This window comes from Ictidomys tridecemlineatus, chromosome 7, assembly GCF_052094955.1.
Source record: "Ictidomys tridecemlineatus isolate mIctTri1 chromosome 7, mIctTri1.hap1, whole genome shotgun sequence".
Taxonomy (NCBI): Eukaryota; Metazoa; Chordata; class Mammalia; order Rodentia; family Sciuridae; genus Ictidomys; species Ictidomys tridecemlineatus.
The window spans coordinates 157195669-157216907 of record NC_135483.1 but is presented as its reverse complement, the minus strand read 5'-3'; the positions used below and the strand labels follow the sequence as shown (position 1 = coordinate 157216907).

The 21239-nt window shown below is 37.3% G+C and overlaps 1 long non-coding RNA gene across 1 annotated transcript in view; it reads right to left on the bottom strand.

The window, feature by feature from the left end:
* Positions 1 to 78: 78 nt before the first annotated feature.
* LOC120893079 (uncharacterized) overlaps positions 79 to 21239 on the bottom strand; it is a 92550-nt gene continuing 71389 nt past the window's right edge. The window contains exons 2-3 of the long non-coding RNA XR_005738048.2: positions 476 to 578; positions 79 to 264 (exon numbers count right to left, since the gene is read on the bottom strand). This is a non-coding gene — a long non-coding RNA (uncharacterized LOC120893079). The remainder of the gene's footprint in view (positions 265 to 475; positions 579 to 21239) is intronic.

The following is a 21239-nucleotide window of genomic DNA, read 5'->3' as shown; positions in this document are numbered from 1 at the left end:
AGGGTCGGGGAAACCAAGGGATGGAAAGGAACCAACGACGCCCACGCAGCTTCCTTAGCTCCTCCCCCGGGGCTGTCAGTGCTGGCCCCACCCCCAGCCTGCCAATCCGCTTTCGCCCCCGCCCTCCGTCGCCGCGCAACCTCAATTCTTCCCTGGTTAACTTTCCTGCTGCAAGCTTTTACTACAAGCTGGCCAACGTCAGGGTCTTCTTCACTTTTTCTCCTTGGCACTCAGCGTTCGGTCCCCAACCCATGCCCTATGGTCCTGCGGTCACGGGAACGATTGAGTTTAGGATTCAGCAGGTGCAAAAGTATGCAATTGAATTAGAACAGGGCTCTGGCATGGTTAGCTGGGTTCAGGATCAAGGAAAAACGGGCTGGGATGGTGAATGGTTCCATGGTTGTAATATTGGAGTTTTCGGACCAGAAGGGAAATTGGAGATCAGCTCAGCTTCACCATTTTAAGCATATTTAACCTGGGATCTAGAAAGATGAGGGTTGCTTGATAAAGATCATCCAGGCAGCGCAACAGGCAGGTCTTCAACACAGACCATCCGACCTGGTCTTCCACTTTTCACTCTACAAAACAAAGAAGATAGACAAGCAGTTAAATATCTTTGCAGACAGGTTTCCTTCGTCATTTGACTTTTCTTTTAATTTACACTTGTTTTTATACAATCAAAAGTAATCATATATCAGCGTCGGGAAACCCTGAAACATAACCTGAAGAAAGAAAAAAATGTGCTTTAGAAACAAACCTGGCCTTGAACTGTTTACCAGTTGTGTGACCTTTGGTCCATAATTTAATCATCAGAAAAACAGACCTGGGATCCCTACCTCATAGAGGATGAAACAGGATCAGTAAAACATTTAACTGGTGTCTAGCAAATGGTTGATGGATACTCACTATTTTCTAGTAGCCAATTTTCTATTATTAAAGGAAAGAGTAATTGCTTAACACTGATCTTTTCATGGGTCCTTTGTAGGGAGTGCTAATTTTAATCCCCATTTTAAGGATGAGAAAACTCACCAGAAACCACATATCTGGAGAATGATCAAACTGGGTTCTGAATGTAGGCAATTTTTACTCCAGAAGTCTCCTGCTAAGAAATATTTTTATATTTAAAGTTCAGTGGTGGGATTATTTAAAACGATGGAAGAAATGATGTGGTAGCAAAAGGACAACTAAAAATTAATTCTTAAAAAAATAAGCATCTAGTTAACTAGAAATGTTGGGAGGCATGTCAAAGAATTTGTATGTAAGAAGCATGCAAGTTTTTTCTCCTTTCTGGTTATCTGCAAGAATAGCTATATTATTACCCTAAAAAACGTTTCAAAAATAATCACAACATTAGTAAGAAAGTCAAGATTTTTTTCTAAAGAAGCAGAAGCTTCCAGTTCACAGACAAAAGGGCTCAGAGTGCCAAAGACAATGATGTAATATTGGAAAGTGGTGTAAAATAATATGATGAGCATGATTTCTACATCAAATGAAAACATGCCAGTTAATGGCAGAACTAGGGTCCAACCTCAGTTCTCCCCCAGACTCCAAATCCAGAAAAGAACTTCCTATTCACCATGGTTATCTGACAGACACTTCAATCAGATATTCCTCAAAGCTTATTTTTAATGCAGGCAAAACACTCTCACATGAGCAATATTTAAATCAGAACTTTAAAAAAAAAAGTTTGATGAGTTCTTAAAAAGATACAAACAGGAAACCAATTAAGAATGTTAAGTAGATTTGTGGCCAAGTTTTTGGCAAAGAAAGTTAGCCACTCCCGAAATTCTCAGTTATTTACCCCCAGAAAGAGGAGATTATGTAGGGTTGCTCAGACTAATTATGTTGACATTTTATAAAGAGGAAGCAGACACTTAGGAAACCAAGCCCAGCAAAAGCAGAAGCTAGTGCTCTGCTTTTGCTGGCCCAGCCCTTCCCAAATCTCCCTCCCCCACTATACAGCTCAGCCGAACATCTCCTACTTCCTTCCCTAGTAACTCAGCAGTTCTCAGAAAGGAAATGGCAACCATATGCTTTTTCATTTACCAAAACTAAAGACAGCTTTGAGAAACAAGATAGTGCAGGCAGTATTGGAACTTTTTAAGTTAGGTTAGTTGGTTTCAACTACTCCCAAATCACTCCCCAAAGGTGATGATTAATGAAAAGAGAAAGGGGATGTGAAGAACAATCACTAGGCAAACAACCTTTCCCAATATTAACGTTCAATTACATAAACAAGGAGATCTGCCACTCAGTGCACCCAGTTAGATAATAATTATTATATTGCTGATTTTTTTAGGATATTCACACAATTACTTCACAGTCTTCTAGTCTTCTGCCTTCTAAAGCTTGTGTGTTCTTTGGACCTTCTTTGTTTTTCACAGCCAAATATAAACTTATTCTAAAATGATGGCCTCTTCTACTTTGTGCCCAGAAACTCAACACCATAAATTTTCATGAAGGAATGCTTAGTGAGACTCAGTATGATATAGAAAAGCAACCACTAGAATTCTGTATTAAAAGGTTTTCAATATCTCATTGGTAAAAATCCTCATTGATAAAGGTTTCATGTAAATTGTGTCCAGCACCCACTACCTATACTCACTTACAGGTTTTAGTTTCTGGCATTATTAAAATCCATTCCCACGTGGCACTATCCATTTATGTAAAACAATTACAAGAAATGGGAGTGGTAGTGCATGCCTGTATTCCCAAGGGACTCAGGAGGCTGCAGGCAGGAGGATTAGAAGTTCAAAGCCAGCCAGCCTTAGCAACTTAGCAAGACTCTGTCCCCAAAAAAGAACTGGGTATGTAGCTTAGTGGTAAAGCACCCTGGGTTCAATCCCCAGTACTAAATAATATAAAATAAAATAAAATAAAAAAGCAAAAAAATAAAATAACAACTACCACCACCACTACCAACAAAAAAAGAACTAAAACTATTACAACATCAAAAAAAAAAAAAAACAGCTCAACAAGGACTGTTTGATAATAGATGGTTAGTGTGGTGAAACTAAGAAAAAAAAAATTTAGAAGAACCTCAGTGTTCTCATGTTACATAAATAATCCACTTTGTAACATAATTGGCAAGGTAAAAAAAAAGTCTTAATTTTCTTTAAAAGATTTAACCAAAAGACTCAGAAATAATGTTTAATTACAAATGCAGTAGTAGCTACACAAATCAGAATGATTAATGCTGACACACCCTGAGCATCTGCTCTGTGCCAGGCCTATTATACTTATAAGCACTTACCAATTAATATGTTACTTAATATGTAAAATGATTGTTCTAATTTTATAGTGGGTTATGGAGGTATGATTTTAAATTAACTGGTACATATAACTTTTTCTAAAAACAAGCTATTTGTCCTAACATGTCCCTTCTTTTATTATCTAAATGGGTAATTTAATTTCTCAAAGATTTTGTAAATCACCATGACAAATGCAGTAACATGTGATCCCCGGTGTCTGACTGTGGGGAGGCAGTGGAATCTACTTGTGAGAAATAACTTTGTAGTTTCTCTTAATCCCTAAACAGATTAATTCAAAATAAAATTATCTTTTTAATGACAGAGGCTTCTACATTCTCAAAAGCTTCTTACAAGTGTACCATACTTCTAAAAAGTTGATCAAATTTATCATTTATGAAAAAATAAAAATAGTGCCAGCAGAACAGGGCAAAATATTTTTTTAATGGTGGAAGATTTATTTACTTGGTTGAGATATCATGGTCCTCATACGTTAATGGATATTGTAAAAAATCCAACATATCACATATACAAACTGAGCAGTAAAGGTTTTTGCAGAATAAAAAGTCCTACAGAATTCTAAGAATACTGTATGTAACTAGATGCTTCAAAAAAAGTTATTAGTGTTTGCTGATGTTCCCAGAACACTGGGAATGAACAGATGAATGAATGAAGAAAACAGTGTATAAATCTAGCTTGCATGGTCTCAGAGCCCTACTCTTTAACAGGCCCTACAAAAAGTAAGTGAGAGACCCTATCATCATGCCTGACACATGTTAGAGTGGACTTGAGGACTATACAGAATTCTGACTTACTATCATAGTTTCTCCATAGTAAAAATAGATGCTCTCTTATTTTGGAGCATTAGCAAGTTTCTCTCTCTCTCTCTCTCTCTCTCTCTCTCTCTCTCTCTCTCTCTCTCTCTCACACACACACACACACACACACACACACACACACACACACACGTAAATTACCAGGAAGAAACAATACAATACAAACAATACAATTTTGTTTCCACACAAACCCCTAATTAAGAGCATTTCTTATATGAACAAAGTGTGTCCCAGGTGGAAGGATGCTTACAGATAAAGTACTTACTTGAATCCTTCATTTTGTGTATTAAAGAACACAAACTGGGAGATAACAGGATTACCACCTTCGTCTCCTAATGAACTAACGGATCTCAGTCATAATCACCAAAGGCCGCTAATATCACAAAAAGAGAGACAACCAGTTCAACCAATTAAATCAGAATCCCTCAAGGTGGGACATAGGCATTAACATATTTTAAAGTTCCCTAGGTAATCTATAATGTAACTAACTCTGAGAACTACAGCAGGTAAAGCAATTTGTTTTCTCAGAATTTTCTTTCTCTTTCTTCCCCACATACTTCTTAATACTCTGGAACAATGTTTCCCTTATACTAACTAGGGAAAACCTGTACTGATGAATTTCTAGGAGTGAAATAGTTGAGTATTTAAGACTTCTGATATATATTATCAAATTACATCTTGGGAATTTAGAAGAGACTTACACTTCCATTTGGTCTTTATATAGGCATTAAACTTAATTCATTAACTTATCCAACAATTTTTAATTAAGCAATCAATAACGTGCCAGCACTGAGACTGCATCTGTAAAAAGTAATACAAAAATCCCTGACATCATGGAGCTTTCATTCTAAGGGAGCAGAAAGACAATAAAATAAATAAATTATATAGTATGAGAGAGCATGATGAGTACTAAGGTGAAAATTAAGCAAGGGAGGGGAAAGAGATATTGCAGGTAGAGATGCAAACAGTGGTCAGAGAAGGGGATACTTGGGTGAAGAGGGAGCAAACAAGCCAGGTGGATATCTGAGTTTAGACAGTCCAGACAGAGAGCCATTGAAAAGGTATGACCACATCTGGCTTTTTGCAGGAACAGAAAGAAGACTGCTGTGGCTTGAAGAGAGAACAAGGAAAGAGTCTAGAAGCTGAGGAGGAATAGGGGGTGTATCATATATGAGGACATTTTTATTCTGCAACAGGAATCTATTGGAGTGTTTTGAGCACTGATCTGACATACTAACCTGACTTAGGAGTCACTCTGACTGTTGGCTGAAGAACAAAAATAGCAAGGGTAAAAAAGAGGAAAATCAGGAGATTTCATATTGATCCACTTGAGATGTGGCATACAAGGGTGGTAGCAGTGACCATGGGACAAGATGATCAGCATCAGGATCTCTGTGGAAGATGGAATCACTGTGTTACTGAAAGCACAGTATGAGAAAATGAGTCAAATATGACTTCCAGATTTTGGGTCTAAATAACTAGAAAGATGGTGTCATTAACTGACATGGAGAAAGCTGCAAGTGGAACGATTTGGGGGGTTGTAGAAAGACAAGGAGAACCATTTTAGATGTCAAAAGTGAAGGTTATGGTGACCTTGACAAGAGCAGTTGCCATGAAGTTGGGGGAGGGCAAAAGTCTGAATGGATTGAGTTTAAGAAAGAACAAAAGTGCAGGAATTAGAAATGTCAAGGAGGTATGTCAGTTCTTCCTTGAAGCCTGCTGCAGAGGAGAGCAGATATGGAGTAACAACTTGGTGAGTAGTGGGACAAAAGGTATTTTAAAAAAAAAAATGTGAAACACACACACACACACACACATATGATATTATGACTATAAGCGGTAGTTAAGTGGGGGAGGGTCAGGTCGCTGGAGACACATCCTTGTCTTTGAGTAGGTGGGAGGGCATGGGAACTAGAGCCCTTGGGGAGGGATTGCTGGGAGCAGAGACAGATCTTCTGGAACAGGAGGAAGGTGAGCTGATACAGTAAAAGGTGTGTGTGGAAGTTCTGTGTGAAACAAGCAAACCCATCAATTTAGAGTGAAGATGGGAAGGAGGTGCTGGAAGTTTGCAGTGTGAGGAGAGGGTATGAAATAGTGATTGGGGAATGTGGGAGACTGAATGAACCAGGCAAATATATTACAATTTTGGAAGCAGACTGAAGTCTCACTTGAAGGCAATTAACAGCCAATTTAAAGTTAGACCACTGCACATGGTATTTTTAATCAGACACTTGCATCTGTGAAGGTTTAGGACTGACAGGCTGGGAATTGGATGTAACCAGTATTGCAGTTTTGACAAATGATAGTAACACGTTTTTTTGTGTGACGTCTGTTGTAAAGTCTTTCCTAGTTTGTGATTTGCCCTTTCCTTTTATCTGTACTTTAAGTCCAGAACTCTATATTTTTATATGGTCAAATATGTTTTCTTTTCCTATGGTACTTTCTGTTGCTTTTTGATGAGGTAGTCCTTCCTCTTAAGGGATGATATAAATGTTCTTCTGTACCACTTCCCATTTGTTATAGTTGAATTTTTAATTCTTTAATTTATCTATATGTATGCTCTGATGCAATAATCTGATATAATTTTCATCAAAAAGTTAATTTTACTAGCATTACTTAGAAATAATTTCTTACCCTTAGATTTGCAATTCATTTCTGTGTGGGTGGGTGTGTTTGTGTGTGTGTTTGTGTGTGTGTGTGTGTGTGTGTGTGTGTGTGTATAATTTTTTTGTACTGGAGACTGAACACAGGGGCACTTTGCCACTGAACTATATCCCCTACCCTTTTTATATTTTAGTTTGAGACAGAGTGTTATTATTTAGATATCAAGCATCCATCAAAAGCCCATGTATATCCCAGTGGCTTGGGAGGCTGACGCAGGAGGACTGAGTTCAAAGCCAGCCTCAGCAATGGCGAGACTCTAAACATCTAACATACAAAATAGGCTAGGGATGTGACTCAGTGGTTGAGTGCCCTTGAATTGAATCTCGATTAAAAAAAAAAAAAAAACTCATGAGACAATGCAAGAAAGTTTTGAGGTGAAAATATTGGGTTAAGAGAATCTTAATTTAATCAGTGCAGTAAACCCCTGATAAAAATTAACTAGGTGGTAACTATAGAGGAGGTTGGTCATTGGAGGTTGTCTTGGGGTTTTTATTTTGTCCTTGTTGAACAAAGTAGTCAGTCTCTCTCTCTCTCTTCCTCCCACCCTCTCTCCCTCCCCCGCCATTGAGCTGTCTTCCTCCACCACACCCTTTCACCATGATATTATACCTTTCCACAGGCTCTGAGAAATGGAGCCAGCTGTCTATGCACTGAGACCTCTGAAACTATGAGCCACAAAATAAATTTTTTCTCTTCAAAATTGTTTTTGTCATGTCTTATGTTTACAGCAGTAAAAAAAGCTGACTAAAACACAGGTTCTCCCTAAATTGATGGGGGGTCTTGCTAGGTTGCTGATGGTCCCACCAAGTTTCTGAGGCTGGCCTCAAGCTTGAGATTCTTCTGCCTCAGCTTCCAAGTTGCTGGAATGACAGGCATGAGCCACTTCATCCACCTTGAAAGGTATTCTCCTATTATACTTTTCTATTTTATAAACTTAAGTTCCAGGTTATTGCTCTCTTCTTGATCACTATTTTCTCTGGCTAGTCTCAGTATTTAACATGCTTTAACTATTACATAATTCTCCAGCATCTAATAAGGCAAATACCAACTTCCAGTCCTATTTTTCAAGCATTCTTTAACCATTGTTGCTTACTTTATTTTTGAAAAAATGTTATCTTGATTTAAAATCCTTGCATGTTTTGTTCAGAATTGGAAAAAGCCTAAAAATTACTTGGGACATACTGATTTCTCAATAATGTTTAAGTTCCCCTTTCAGAAACATGCTATGATCCCCTGTTCTAGTCTTTTGAATTTTACTAGCTTGATTACTCACTCATGTTTTTACATCCTTTAAATCCCCTTGGGGTCAAAGTTTTGCTTTGATTTTGATTTTGCTGGAATGTTTCCTCATGTAAGTTCTCCTGAAAGAAAAGAAGGTACCTTCTTATACTCACACATCCAAAAATGTGTGATATTTTATTCCTCACACATCTTGAGTAGTTACAGAAGAGTTATACTGTAGTCCTTTTCTCTTAATATTTACCATAGGCTAATGGATTCTCTTGAAATATGAATATAGAAGAAAAAACATTTTAAATTATAAATGTCAAAAGGGAGAGGTTTATTAAACAAGTTAGTTTATCATTAGTAGGGTAATCAAGGCCTATTTTCTAAATGAGGTAAATATACATGTCCTGATAAGAAAACAAGAACATGTAGGAGAAACAAAAAAAAAAAAAAGGAAGTTGCAAGACTGGGGGTACAGCTCAGTGGTAGAGTGCTAGCCTAGCACATGTGAGGCCATGGGTTTGATCTTGATCCTCAGCACTACACACACACACACACACACACACACACACACACACACACTGCACAATATATATACTAAAATTAGATTTTTTTTTTTTTTTTTTTTTTTTTTTACTGTGCTGGGGATTGAACCCAGGACATCAGGCATGCCAGAAAAACACTCTACCACTGAGCCACAACCCTACCCCCCATTTATATACTATATAAATGCAACAACACATACCAAATATTAATGAATTACTATGGGGATTAGAACTAAGATGTGGGACAGAAAAAAACTGTTTCTGTTTTGCATATTTTACATGATTTGAAGTTTTAAAATTGTCCTATTAATTAATAGGTATATGGCTTTTTGCTATTAATACCTATATTTATTTCACCTTTTTTAAAAAAGTTTTTATTTCACTTGACACTGTTAATCCTACTCCCTACTGTACAGTGGGTGCTTTGCCTCCCTTAACTATTCCCATAATGCACTGTACTTATCCCAATATAATACACTATACTTACTCCATTTATAGGAATTTTTGCATTTTTGTTTTTGTTTTGGTACTGGGGACTGAACCCAGAGTTGCTTTACGATTGAGCTCTATCTCCAGCCCTTTTTATTTTATTTTTGAGGCAGGGTCTCCATAAGTTTCCCAGGCTGACTTCGAACTTGTGATCCCTTCCTCAATCTCCAGACTCACCAGGATTACAGGCATGTGCCACTGCATGGGAGAGGAATTTTCACTTTAATTAATGTACATACTGCCTTTTTGTCTATTTCTTGCAACTAGAATGAAAAGTTGTCATTTTATACCTTATAAAGCACATGTTCAATAAGTATTTGAAAAAAGTTTCTGTATGATTTGAAAGGGGATATGTACCATCTAGTTGACTGGAAAGTAAAAGAGGCTGTACTCAGAAGGGAGAAAAGGGAAGTGAGATACAGGTAGAAAGTCCTAATGGTGAGCTGTGTCCATTGGGTGGGTAGTGAAACCCCATGGGAATGGTTAACCATCTCAGTAGGGCAAAGGGAACAGACAGAGACTAGTGTGAGAAACTATGCAAGAGCAGTAAGAAGGTAACCATCCTTCTCTATTTAGGGGAATTCCACATTGACATAGGGAAATATTACCTAAATGTCTTTCTCTAGTGACTTAGTTGTTTAGCTATCTCTTGTGGGTGGGATAAATAGGAGTGGCATGGAACTTTTGAAGGGGAAGTTGGAAGGCAAATATTATTGTGAAAGTCATAACTAAATCGTCTAGTAGGCTTGCTGCTGAAAGAAAGAAAACCCCCAAAATATACATCTATATGCAGAGGCTTAAAAAAAATGGAAGTTCATTTCTTCTTCATGGTATAATCTCAAGGTGAAAAGCATGGGTCTCTTGCAGACACTCAAGGACTCAGATTCTCTCCATTTTCTATTTCATTGTTCCCTAAAATGACCTCATAGTCAAAGTTGGGTTGTATCCACACTCAATGTTCCAACCCATAGAAAAGAAAAGGGAGGAACTCCAACTCAAATGACTTCCATTATAAGGCACAGATGACCCAGAAAGTACACACTATGTCACTTTATACATTACTCCAACTTACACCCCACAATCACATCCAGCTGTGAAAGATGTTAAAGATATCATTTCTAGCTGAGTGGTCATGTATCTCATTTTATCTCTATTTCTATGGAAAAAAGAAGGTATCCATTTTGGAGGAGAAGAAGAAATATTCACCCTATTCAAACAAACAAACAAATATTGTGTTCTTAGTTGACTTGAAATTCTTAGGGCTGTTCAATTATGCATGTGCAGTACACAAGCCAAGGATAATACATGGAAATTAAAGCTAAATGCATTCCATTTGGAGAACCGTCCTTTATTATAAAATAATATTCCTATTTTTATATTAAAATATCTTTAATGAGGTGGGGATGATGATTTTTTAAAGTAAAGTAGAATTTTTTTTTATTTTTCAAGTAAAATAGAAATTACATTAGTATATCAGAAGGTAACCATTCTTAAAATCCTTAACTGGGAGCCAACATTTCATTTGACATCCAAACACAAAGGGTCAGCAGAGGGGCCAGTAGATAAGACTGTTACTATACCTACTCCTCCTTCAACATTAAAGGTGGCTTCCCACCCTCAGAGTAAGTTTCTTAAACTCTCCTCACCTGATACAGCATCTCCCTGTCCATAGTTAAATAGGTCCCTCCACCACTAGATATCCATGGTGTACTTGGTCCCGGCATAGCATTCATCATACTGCAAAAGTTCATATTTCTCTCCTCCTGCTTGAATATGAGCATGCCAAGAATAAGTACCATGAACTCATTAAAAGTATTATCTCTTTCCAATATGAAAATATCTTTATTAGTTTGCTAGGGCCACCATTGTGTCTTAAACAATGGAAATTTATTTTCTCACTGATTTAGAGGTTAGAAATCTAAGGTGTCAGTACACTTGGTTTCTTACGCCTTTCTCCTTTGCTTGCTGATGACCATCTTCTCACTGTGTCCTTGTGTAGCCTTTTCTCTGTGTTCTGTGTCCCTTGTCCCTTGGTATGTACAAACTTCCTCTTCTTACAAGGATATCCACTAGTCATATTGGATTAGGATGCACCCCCAAACAGCCTCATTTTAACTTAATCATGTCTTTAAAGACCATTTCTCCAAATATAGCCATATTCTGATGCACTGGAAATTAGAGCATCAACATTTGAATTCTAGAGGCATACATTTTAGCCCATAACAACATCTTCATTATTTTTTGCTAATTATAAAATTAAACTATATTTTCAAAAGCAAATTATACAGAAGTGTGTAAGTAGAAGATCCAGCAACATAGCTTGTACTGCTTACCTAGCATGTGCAAGGCAACCCTGGGTTCAGACTCTAGCAGTGCATAACACACATACTTTCATGCGCACATGCACACAAACACACACACACACACACACACACACAGAAGCTTTGTGCAAGAAATTTAAAGTCTCCTATCATCTTACCCCCTTCCCAAAGCAATGGTTCCCAACCAGTAGGACTGATCAATGTTTCTTGAATGAATGAATGAATGAATGAATGAGCAGTTGTGTGGTCCTGACATTATAGCTGAAGAAATGAGACACCAAGAGGCTGCACAACTTTTAAGGTCATTAAACCAAGTAATAAAAAGAGAACCATAATCCAGTTCTGCCAATTTCCTATCCAATTTTCCTTCTAGAATCCTATACTACCTCCTTACTTATGTTTATTTTCAACTTTGAATACTTATGGGCCTCATTTCTTTTTTCCTTTTCTTCTTTTTTTTTTTTTTTCCGTACTAGGGATTGAAATCAGGGGCACTCAACCACTGAGCTACATCCCCAGCCCTATTTTGTATTTTATTTAGAGACAAGGTATTACTGAGTTGCTTAGCGCCTCACCATTGCTGAGTGAGGCTGGCTTTGAACACGAAATCCTTCTGTTTTAGCCTCCCAAGCTGCTGGGATTACAGGCATGTACCACCAAGGCCAACATTTTTAAAGTTAAAGGAAGTAAGCTGAATATTACTTCCTTAAAAGTTATCAAACCTGGTTAAGTTGCTTTTCACTTATCTTTGTCCTTGCCTTGGGCTCTTTATACTACAAAAACAAGTATTCACTCAAATTAGTTTTCAGGCATGAATAGCAAACATTGTCAAAACTTCATGTTTTAAGAACAGTAACTACTTACTTTCTTGATTCTGTTGGCTGACCATCTAGGAGTGACTCCTGATGGTCTTTCCTACACTCACTCATGTGGATCCACTGAGTGAGCTATCAGATGACAGCTCACCTGAGGCCAAAGGACCTAGGCAGAACTCATTTACGTGCCTGCAGATGGGTGCTAGCTCTGCACTGGGGCACCTCTGCTCTTCCCCAGGTGCTCGACCATCCTGTGGTGTTTCACATCAGACTTTGCATCATCATGACCTCAGGGTTCCAAAGAGGCAAGTAGAAGCTTCAAGGTCTCCTAGGCCTAGACTCTAGAACTAGCATAATGTCACCTCTGTAACATTCTGTTCATCAAAGTCAGACACAAATTCAATTGAGATCCAAAGGGGGCAAACAAATAACTTCTGCTCGCTTATTATTTCCCCAAATTGTATTGCTTTTTTACTACACTACTTCTTTAAAGATGTTATTACTTTATACATGTAAAATAGCCACATTAGCATTGATTATAATAATTTCCCTAGTGACAAAAAGCAAATTCCTTTTTTTTAATTATGGAAGGACTTAAATATTCCCCAACTATAAAAGTCTAATGCTAAATACACTTCATTCTATAGTCTCCAAGTATGTTTACACAAGTAAATACACACAAAATCACTCTCCATCTACGAAAGCACTTCTTACCACCAGGGCTTCATATGTGTATTTATTTATTTTTTTAAATAGCAGTGTGTATTTATATTTTTCAATTAAACTTTTCAAATGGGAATAATTTCAAGTAGTATTGTTCTCTCAACCCACTACTTATGACACTAAAAGTGAATTCCCTATGCAATTTTATAGTAAAACGAATCCTAAGAAGCTTCGATATGCTCATAGCAAACATCAAATAAAAGATAAATTTGTTACTCTCTTTATGAGATCTCTTTTGAATAGTGGCCCTTTAAAATCCGGTAATATATTTTATAGATTCTCTTTACTTCCCTGAGAATTATCAGAATCAAGGACTCGTAAATACTTTGATGACAGATTGTAGTTAACATATAAAAGGTTGCAAGAACCACCCAGAACAGACTTCCAGAAATGGAGAGGGTTTTAAACTTCTAAGATCTGAGAGAAGGTTTTGATATTGGGTAAATGAAGTGAAGGTATTGTCCAGTTCTACATATGCGTAGAGGAGGATATTGTTGCAGGGTCTGAGAGGGAAATTAATATTTTTGAGCATGTTCTTTGTGTCAGGCACTTGGCATACATTCTCATTTAATCATTACAAGACCCCTCCAAAGTAAGATTTATTATCCACATTCCATAAATGGGAAAATAAAGACTGTAGAGAGATTCCAGTCCACAACTACTGCTGAGTAGTACTGAAATTCCAACCATATTTCTCTGGCCTCAAAGTCTCAACATAAGAGAGCATGTTATAATGTCACAAGACATAAATCACTCTAATTAAATGTAAGCCATCCTGGGTATTATCCTTCAAACACAGTGATCTGCTTAGAGATTAAATTTTAAAGCAAAGCGAATTGAACAGGGGTCAGCCAATTGTGGCCCCAAACCCTTTTGTGGTATTGCCTAAGGCTGCTTTCAACAGAGGCGAGTAGTGACAGAGTCCACATGATCTGAAGAGTCCAAAATATTTATGACCTGACCCTGTACAGAAAAATGTGCTGACCTATGGTATAGAACCTTTCTTGATCCATATCCAGTGGTGTCCCAGGAAGAGAAATCTGAAGCCTAGCAGAAACTGAAAAGAGGTATGTTTTATGTTTGCAAAGGGATCTGCTGACTTTGCCCTATCTTGGAAATAGAGTAGTATTTTATAAAATCAGTCAATTCACCTTATCCTGATCTCTTACCTGTTAAGGAATTTCATCATAAATAGCATGGGCTAAAGTATTGCAACAACTGAAAACATGGTATGATGAAAACCATGGATAATATGGTTGCTATGAAACTTAGCCATATTATAAACCAGTTATTTAATATTCTGGATTCAAAATCACCACAATTAGAGGCTGGTGTTGTGGCTCAGTGGTAGAGCACTTGCCTAGCATGGGTGGAGCACTGGATTTGATCCTCAGCACCAAATAAAAATAAATAAATAAAATAAAGGTATTGTATCCATCTACAACTAAAAAAATATTTTTTAAAAATCACCACAGTTAGGAATTTACTTTGTGTGAATCTCATATAGGCTTGATTATACCTGAGAGGCCTACAAAACCTGGTTTTTAAACTATACAAAAATAAAAAATTAAAACTCATTGAACCAAAAAGACAGACAAATGAAAAATATTTAACTGTAGAAATCAGATAACCAGTCTCTCAATCGACATCATTTTATTAGCATATTTCATTCATTAACTGACTTCAAAGAATAAATGAACTTAATTGATGACAAAGGTTTACACACTTCTGATTAATTATATTTACACAGTGTTCTTTATTTGATTTTACACAAAAACAGCAAAATAAGACAGAAAACACAAAAATCTGCATGGAATTTTTTAAACGAGTACTAGAAAGTGTGGAATAAAAGACAGTTTGTTCATCTGATTGGGCTGGACTTATTAACCACTTAATTTCCAAAGTAACATGGAAGTAGCAATTTGAGATGAATCACACACACACACACAAAAATAAAACAAGAAACAAAATTGTAAATAGTTAATTATTAAAAAGACAAATATTGTGGGGTATTTTTTGTACTAGGGATTAAATTTAGGGGTATGCTACCACTGAGCTACATTCCCAGCAGCCTTGTTTATGTTTTAATTTTGAGATGGCCTCACCAAGTTGCTAAATCTGGCTTAAAACTTGCTATCCTCCTGCCTCAACCTCCCAAGTTGCTGTATTATAGACATGCGCCACCACTAAGGACACTGAAAATAATTTTTTTAAGATAATAACTTTTGATGATGATGGTGATGATGATTATGTACTATATATTGAATTCAGGGGTGCTTTACCACTGAGCTTTTCTCCAGGTCTTTTCATTTATTTATTTATTTTTGAGAGAGGGTCTCACTAAGTTGCTGGATCTGGCCTTGAACTTGAGCTCCTTCTGCTTCAGCCTACTGAGTTAATAATATTTAATAATTAATAAGGTCTAGCAGACACTGAAAAGAGGTATGTTTTATGGGATTAAGGTGTGTGCCATTGCTTCCATCTCAAAAGTAATAACTTTGTAAAAGTAAAGATTTTTTTTTTAATTTAAAAATATCGAGGACATGGCAATAATGAATACCCAATTTTAGTTTATTTTTTGTGTGACTATATATTTATATATTTACGTATATAAATGTTAAATATTAAATATATTTTTTGACTTTATGATAGTTTTAGATTTACAGAAAAATTACAAAGATCATTTAGAGCTGCCAATGTGCTCCTCAACCAGTTTTCCATACTATTAGTGTCTTAAAATTAAGATAAAACATTTGTTATAATTAATAAAATGCCGCAGCCCGGCTGGCTGCAGCAAAATAGCCCAGGGGCGGGGGGTGACGAATAACTTGTGTACGTTGATACAGCAGGAGTGGAAGCCGTTTATTGTAGGACAACAGAGTTATTTCTACATTCCACACAGCTTATCTTAATTAGCATAAACTAGATACATCGGTCAACCAATAAGGAATCTCCACACTTAATGGCTCGTTTTTGTTACTTCTCAAACCACTCCCTCTGGCATTTTGCCAGGCACCATCCAGACTTGTTTACGAACTCTAAGGTTTCCCTGGCAAAATATCAGGTGTTATTTTGACTTGTTTACAGACCTTAACAATAAAACAATATATGTTTAACTGAAAGTCCATATCTTAGTTTTTACCTAATGCCCTTTCTAGATTAGCCTGAACTGTCCTTTCTTGAATCAATTAAATGTTGGCAATGGTAGTGGGTTACTGTGACTTGGTTAATTTGGGCCAACCCTGGCGAATCAACCGTACATGTGCTACACTTAGGGGTAGAGTTGAATGATGTGGACAGGTCAATCCCTGTATTCACTGCAGTGAATATGGTTTTCTGATGCAAAGCTTACTAAAACACAGCAAAAATAATTCAGTGAAACAGAAAAGTTTGCCTAATCCTGAATTCCAGAGATATTCATGACACCATTTTTTCACATTCCTTTTTTTTTTTTTTTTGGTACTGGGGATTGAACCCAGGGGTACTTTATCACTGAACTACACCCACTTTTTATTTTTTTTATTTTGAAGCAGGGTTGCTGGGGGCCTCACTAAATTACTAAGACTGGCCTCAAACTTGCAATCCTCTTGCCTCAGACTCCTGAGTCGCTAGGATGACAGGCCTGTGCTACCACACCCAGCTTGTTTCACATTCCTAAAGGGAGTTTCTGGAAACTTGAAATTCCCAAGATTCAGAAAAACAGAATGATTTACATGGTTTCTTGGCCTTGTCTCCATTCCATTGGTAGACATGTTGTTTTCTATACATAAGATCATGCTCTACTGTTACTTTTATTTTTCTCTTTTGAATTAAAAAAAATCACTTTTTTTAAGTTAAGAAAATGCATTTACACGATGAGAAGTTGTGTATAGAAAGATTTCTTTCTCCTTCCTGTGCTCTCCAGGCACCCAGTTCTCTACTCCCCTTGACCACGGTTTCCATTCTCTTGTGTACCACTTCAGAGATAACCTGAGCCTTTATAAGAAAAGATGTACATATGTCCTTTCCCTCCACCTCATTTTACAGCACTCTTTTGTACCTTGCTTTTATTTTCCTTATACTATATCCTAGGAATCTTTCTATAGCCGTAGAGAACCTACTATCTTTTTTTTTTTCAGAATTCATAATATTCTAATGAGGGACTTACTGTCATATATTTTATTAGTCCTCTATTGATGGACATTTGAGTTATTTACAATTTTTTGATACTACAACAAAGCTGTAATGAATAGCTGAAACAAATGTCATTTCACACATGTAGGAGGATGCCTGTAGAATAAATTACTGCCTTTTCCATCTTTCACCAATATTTCATTTCCTCTCCAAGAACAAGTTTTGCACTGGGTAGGAGTACTCACTGAAACACTTTTAACACCTTTCGTTTGTTTAATATAAAAGAATCGTTCCTGTTACAGACTGAAACCATTTCCAAATTATATATTCCACATACTGATTTATGCAGAAACTCTACGGCCTCACTAAGAACCATCCATCACTTTCTTAGACCTTTACTTGTGTTAACAGAACCAGCAGTTGGGGAACATGTAAAATAATAATACCATTGACTACATGTGAAACAAGCCGAGAACAATGCCAGGAAGATGTGATAAGCAAGGAGCTGTCTGGCCTTGCTCGGTAGCCTAGCAACTTACTCAGTGGCCTCAGAACCCTTTCAATTTGACTTGACATTTCAGCAGAGTCACTAGGCTCATGGCCATTCTGAGGAAGCTTGTATATGTCCAAGACTGTGTGCGCATTTCCTGTCAGAGGTCTTGAAATTGTAATCCCTGGGATATTTCAGCTGATTTCCATTAGTAGGGGTCAAGAAAGCCAAATGCATTCTTTTCTAGTTACCAGTCCAAAGCAGAAGCCAGGGTACTCTGAGAAAGTTCTAAATAGTTAGACAAATGAATATGGATTAGACTATCCCCCATGACTTACCAATAAAAGCTCAGTCACGCCCCTCAGAAGCTAGTGATGGCATCCACAATGGTAAAATCACAAAGATACCAACTAACATTTATTGAGCATTCACTGTTTGTCAAGCACTCTGCTAAGAGCTTTACAAGCCTCTTTAGATTTCAGAACAGATTTACAGCTAGGACCCAGAGGAAGCCTACCCCTTCCCCTTCCACATCCCTCTACCAAAGTAAACTCTGATGGTGGGCCCTCTCATTTGTCCTAAGAGCTACTAAAATAAAAAATTTCTTGCAAGAGTGAACACAGCCAACTGGAACAGTATTTACACACCTTTTTTTTTTTTTTTTTTTTTTTACTGACCATGTTATATTCTTTACAGGGTAAAATTTTTATGAAGAGAGTGGAGAGCTCTGTAGAGGTGGTGTTCACAGGGTGGGGGTGGGGAAAATGCCATCAAGAAGAGACACTAAAGGGCAAAGTTGAAAGTTAAAGCTTAGTTTGCTTCAGAGTAGTACCTGGAATGTAATCAAAATATCACTGCTCTCTCAATTCTAAATTCCCTTATGACTGCATGAGAAAACAAAAGCCAGAATAGATTTTCCAACCCTGCAATATATTGATAATAATTAACTTTATTTAATGGTTTATTAAGTAGCAGCGTGCTCAAGGACCAGTAACTTCTAATCAATGCATTAGAGAGTCCTCAGAAGTTGATTAAGGTGTTTACGAGTGTTGTTTGGGATTGGGCCTTTTAAAATATCATCAGCTCCAAGACCAGTTTCATAGAGATTTGCTTTTCAAATGATTTTTTTTTTTTTTTTGAGGTTTGGTTCTGGGTCTTTAAGCACAGAACAAGAGTTCTTTCACAGAGGCATTATTTACCGAGTCCTAAAACCACTCAGACTGAAAAAGATCACTCAGAATTGCTGAGAGGGGTCAGCAAGTGGCGTGGAATGCCTGAAAAAGTGGGACACATGGTTAATTACACAAACTAGCCAAGAGTTAAACAAAAAGCAAAAGCAATCTCTCTCTCTCTCTCTTCTCTTCTCTCTCTCTCTCTCTCTCTCTCTCTCTCTCTCTCTCTCTCTCTCTCACTAGCCAAGAGTTAAACAAAAAGCAAAAGCAATCTCTCTCTCTCTCTTCTCTTCTCTCTCTCTCTCTCTCTCTCTCTCTCTCTCTCTCTCTCTCTCTCTCTCTCTTTCTCCTCTCTCTCTCTCTCCCTCCTGTCTGTATCTAGTTTGAAAAATCTATCATTTGCAGCAACTTGGTTTTTTTTTTTAACTTCTGAGCTCCCACAGTGCACTGGGCTGGGCTGTATCATTTATGGCCTCTCTTGACTGGCTGAGTCCAGCTTGCTAAATGAATGTCTGGAACTAAGGGAAAAGAAAACCTTGTGGGGTGCCCCACATAACCACTGGATATAGGCCCTAACCCAAAGCACACCACTGGGCTGCAGCTACCATGACCTCTCCAATATTCCCAGAGAATTACCATGAACTTTACTGGAAATGAGCTGCCTTGTCCTGTCAGAGCTCATTCTCTTAGGAAGCTTAGAATCCAGTGGATTTCACAACATTTGTAGCTTCTTGAGAAATGCAAAATGAATTTCCAAACCTTTCCTCAGGCTTGATGAGATTCCCAAGTGATTGCAAAAGTGAAAATAAAACCCAAAGCCATTTTGTAACTTGGTATTTATGGATAAGACAGGAAGTGAAAATTGTATGGGAGAAAGCTGGACTTCATAATTATGTGGATTTTTTTTTGGCTCTTAGTAGAATCCACAGCCCCTATATGGGAGGAAAAAATCACCGGGAATGATACAGGTTTAATCTCCTCCTATACTTCAGCAATTCATGGGAAATTAGGGCTGGCAGGAATTTAAAGATTATCCCACGCCTTCATTTCACAAATCTGAGCCCACAAAGATGTCACTCCTGATGGGCACTCAGTTCACAAGGTAGAAAGAACACTAGGCTTAGACTGAGGGAAGTAGAACAGAAGTTAACCTACAACTTTCTGCTTGTGACTTTCAGACAAGTCAGTGAGTTCAGTTTCTATATTGGCAAATTGAAGTAATTTCAAAATTCACATGCTGTGACTGTTGCTCTGTTAGTTGGAGGATCAGTGGAGTGGCACTAGAAACTTGAAGGTACATGGCTCTAGCAAAGTCACAAATTCACAAATAGTGGAGGAAGCCACCTTTAGAAATAAATCAGAAAATGATAAGTTTATGATGGAAAAGTTTTCAAAATATTTTTTTGTGTGTGTGATAAAAGAGAGCTACCTTTCTACTGTACTCCCACCCCAAAATCCAAACAAAAGAACACGGTGAGAAATGGATTACTTATAATTTCAGGTGTATATATTTCCCAATACCTTTGGAAAGAATGTATCAAATACATACAGGTAGGAGCATGCTGATTCTCTTTTGACACTTAACCAGATATTGGTATAACCCATCAGTGTATTTGAGAGCACTCAGAATTCCAAGCAAAGTGAGTTGGGTACAATATCTTGGAAGAAGATCTGATCAGAAATGTGGAAAAGGCTAAGCAAATGAAATAAGGATGATTGGCAAGAAGGAAAGCAAAAAGAATCCACCCCCCCCCCCCGCACCAAGTGCCAGAAAATAGCAAGGCACTGTGCTAACTTTATGCACTTCACTGTATATAATCCTCTCAATTACCTCACAGAAAGTCAGTGCTATTGTCTCCAATTTTTCATATGAGGAAACTGATGCTCAAGAAGTTAAATAACATACAAATTAGTGTTAGGCATTGGATATGTATGACAGCAGTACACCTCCAGAGCCTGATTTTGCAGAGTTATATTTTATTTTACTGACATTACACATACATATAATTTAAAGAATCAGTTCTACAAGGTTTGTTTTGAAAACAACCTACTTTTCATTCACTAGAGGCAACTCTTTTCATACTCCATTCAAGCCCACTCCCGGATGCTTAATAAGGTATTTCCCTCTGTTTTACTGAATATTATGTTTGATTTTTTTTTGTTTGTTTGTTTGTTTTGTTTTTGTTTTTTGTTTTTTGTTTGCTTTTGTTTTTGGTACCAGGGATTGAATCCAGGGGTACTTAACCACTGAGCAACATCCTCAGTCCTTTTATGTATTTTTTATTTAAAGATAGGGTCTCAGTTGCTTAGGGCTTCACTAAATTGCGGAGGCTGGCTTTGAACTTGTGATTCTCCTACCTCAGCCTTCCCAGGCCCCAGGATTATAGGATTGTGCCACTGTGCCCCAGAATAATGTGTTTTAATTGTTACTTTGTATGTTTTCCCTTGTCATGTAACTCTAGAGAGTGAGAAGTTAGCCATCCTTCTTTCTCATTCCTCACTCCCATCCTGAGCCCATTCTCTCAATAAGATCATGCTGTGGTTTTCATTATATCAGATAGGAATATATTAATGAAAGTCTTAATATGGTATTCTT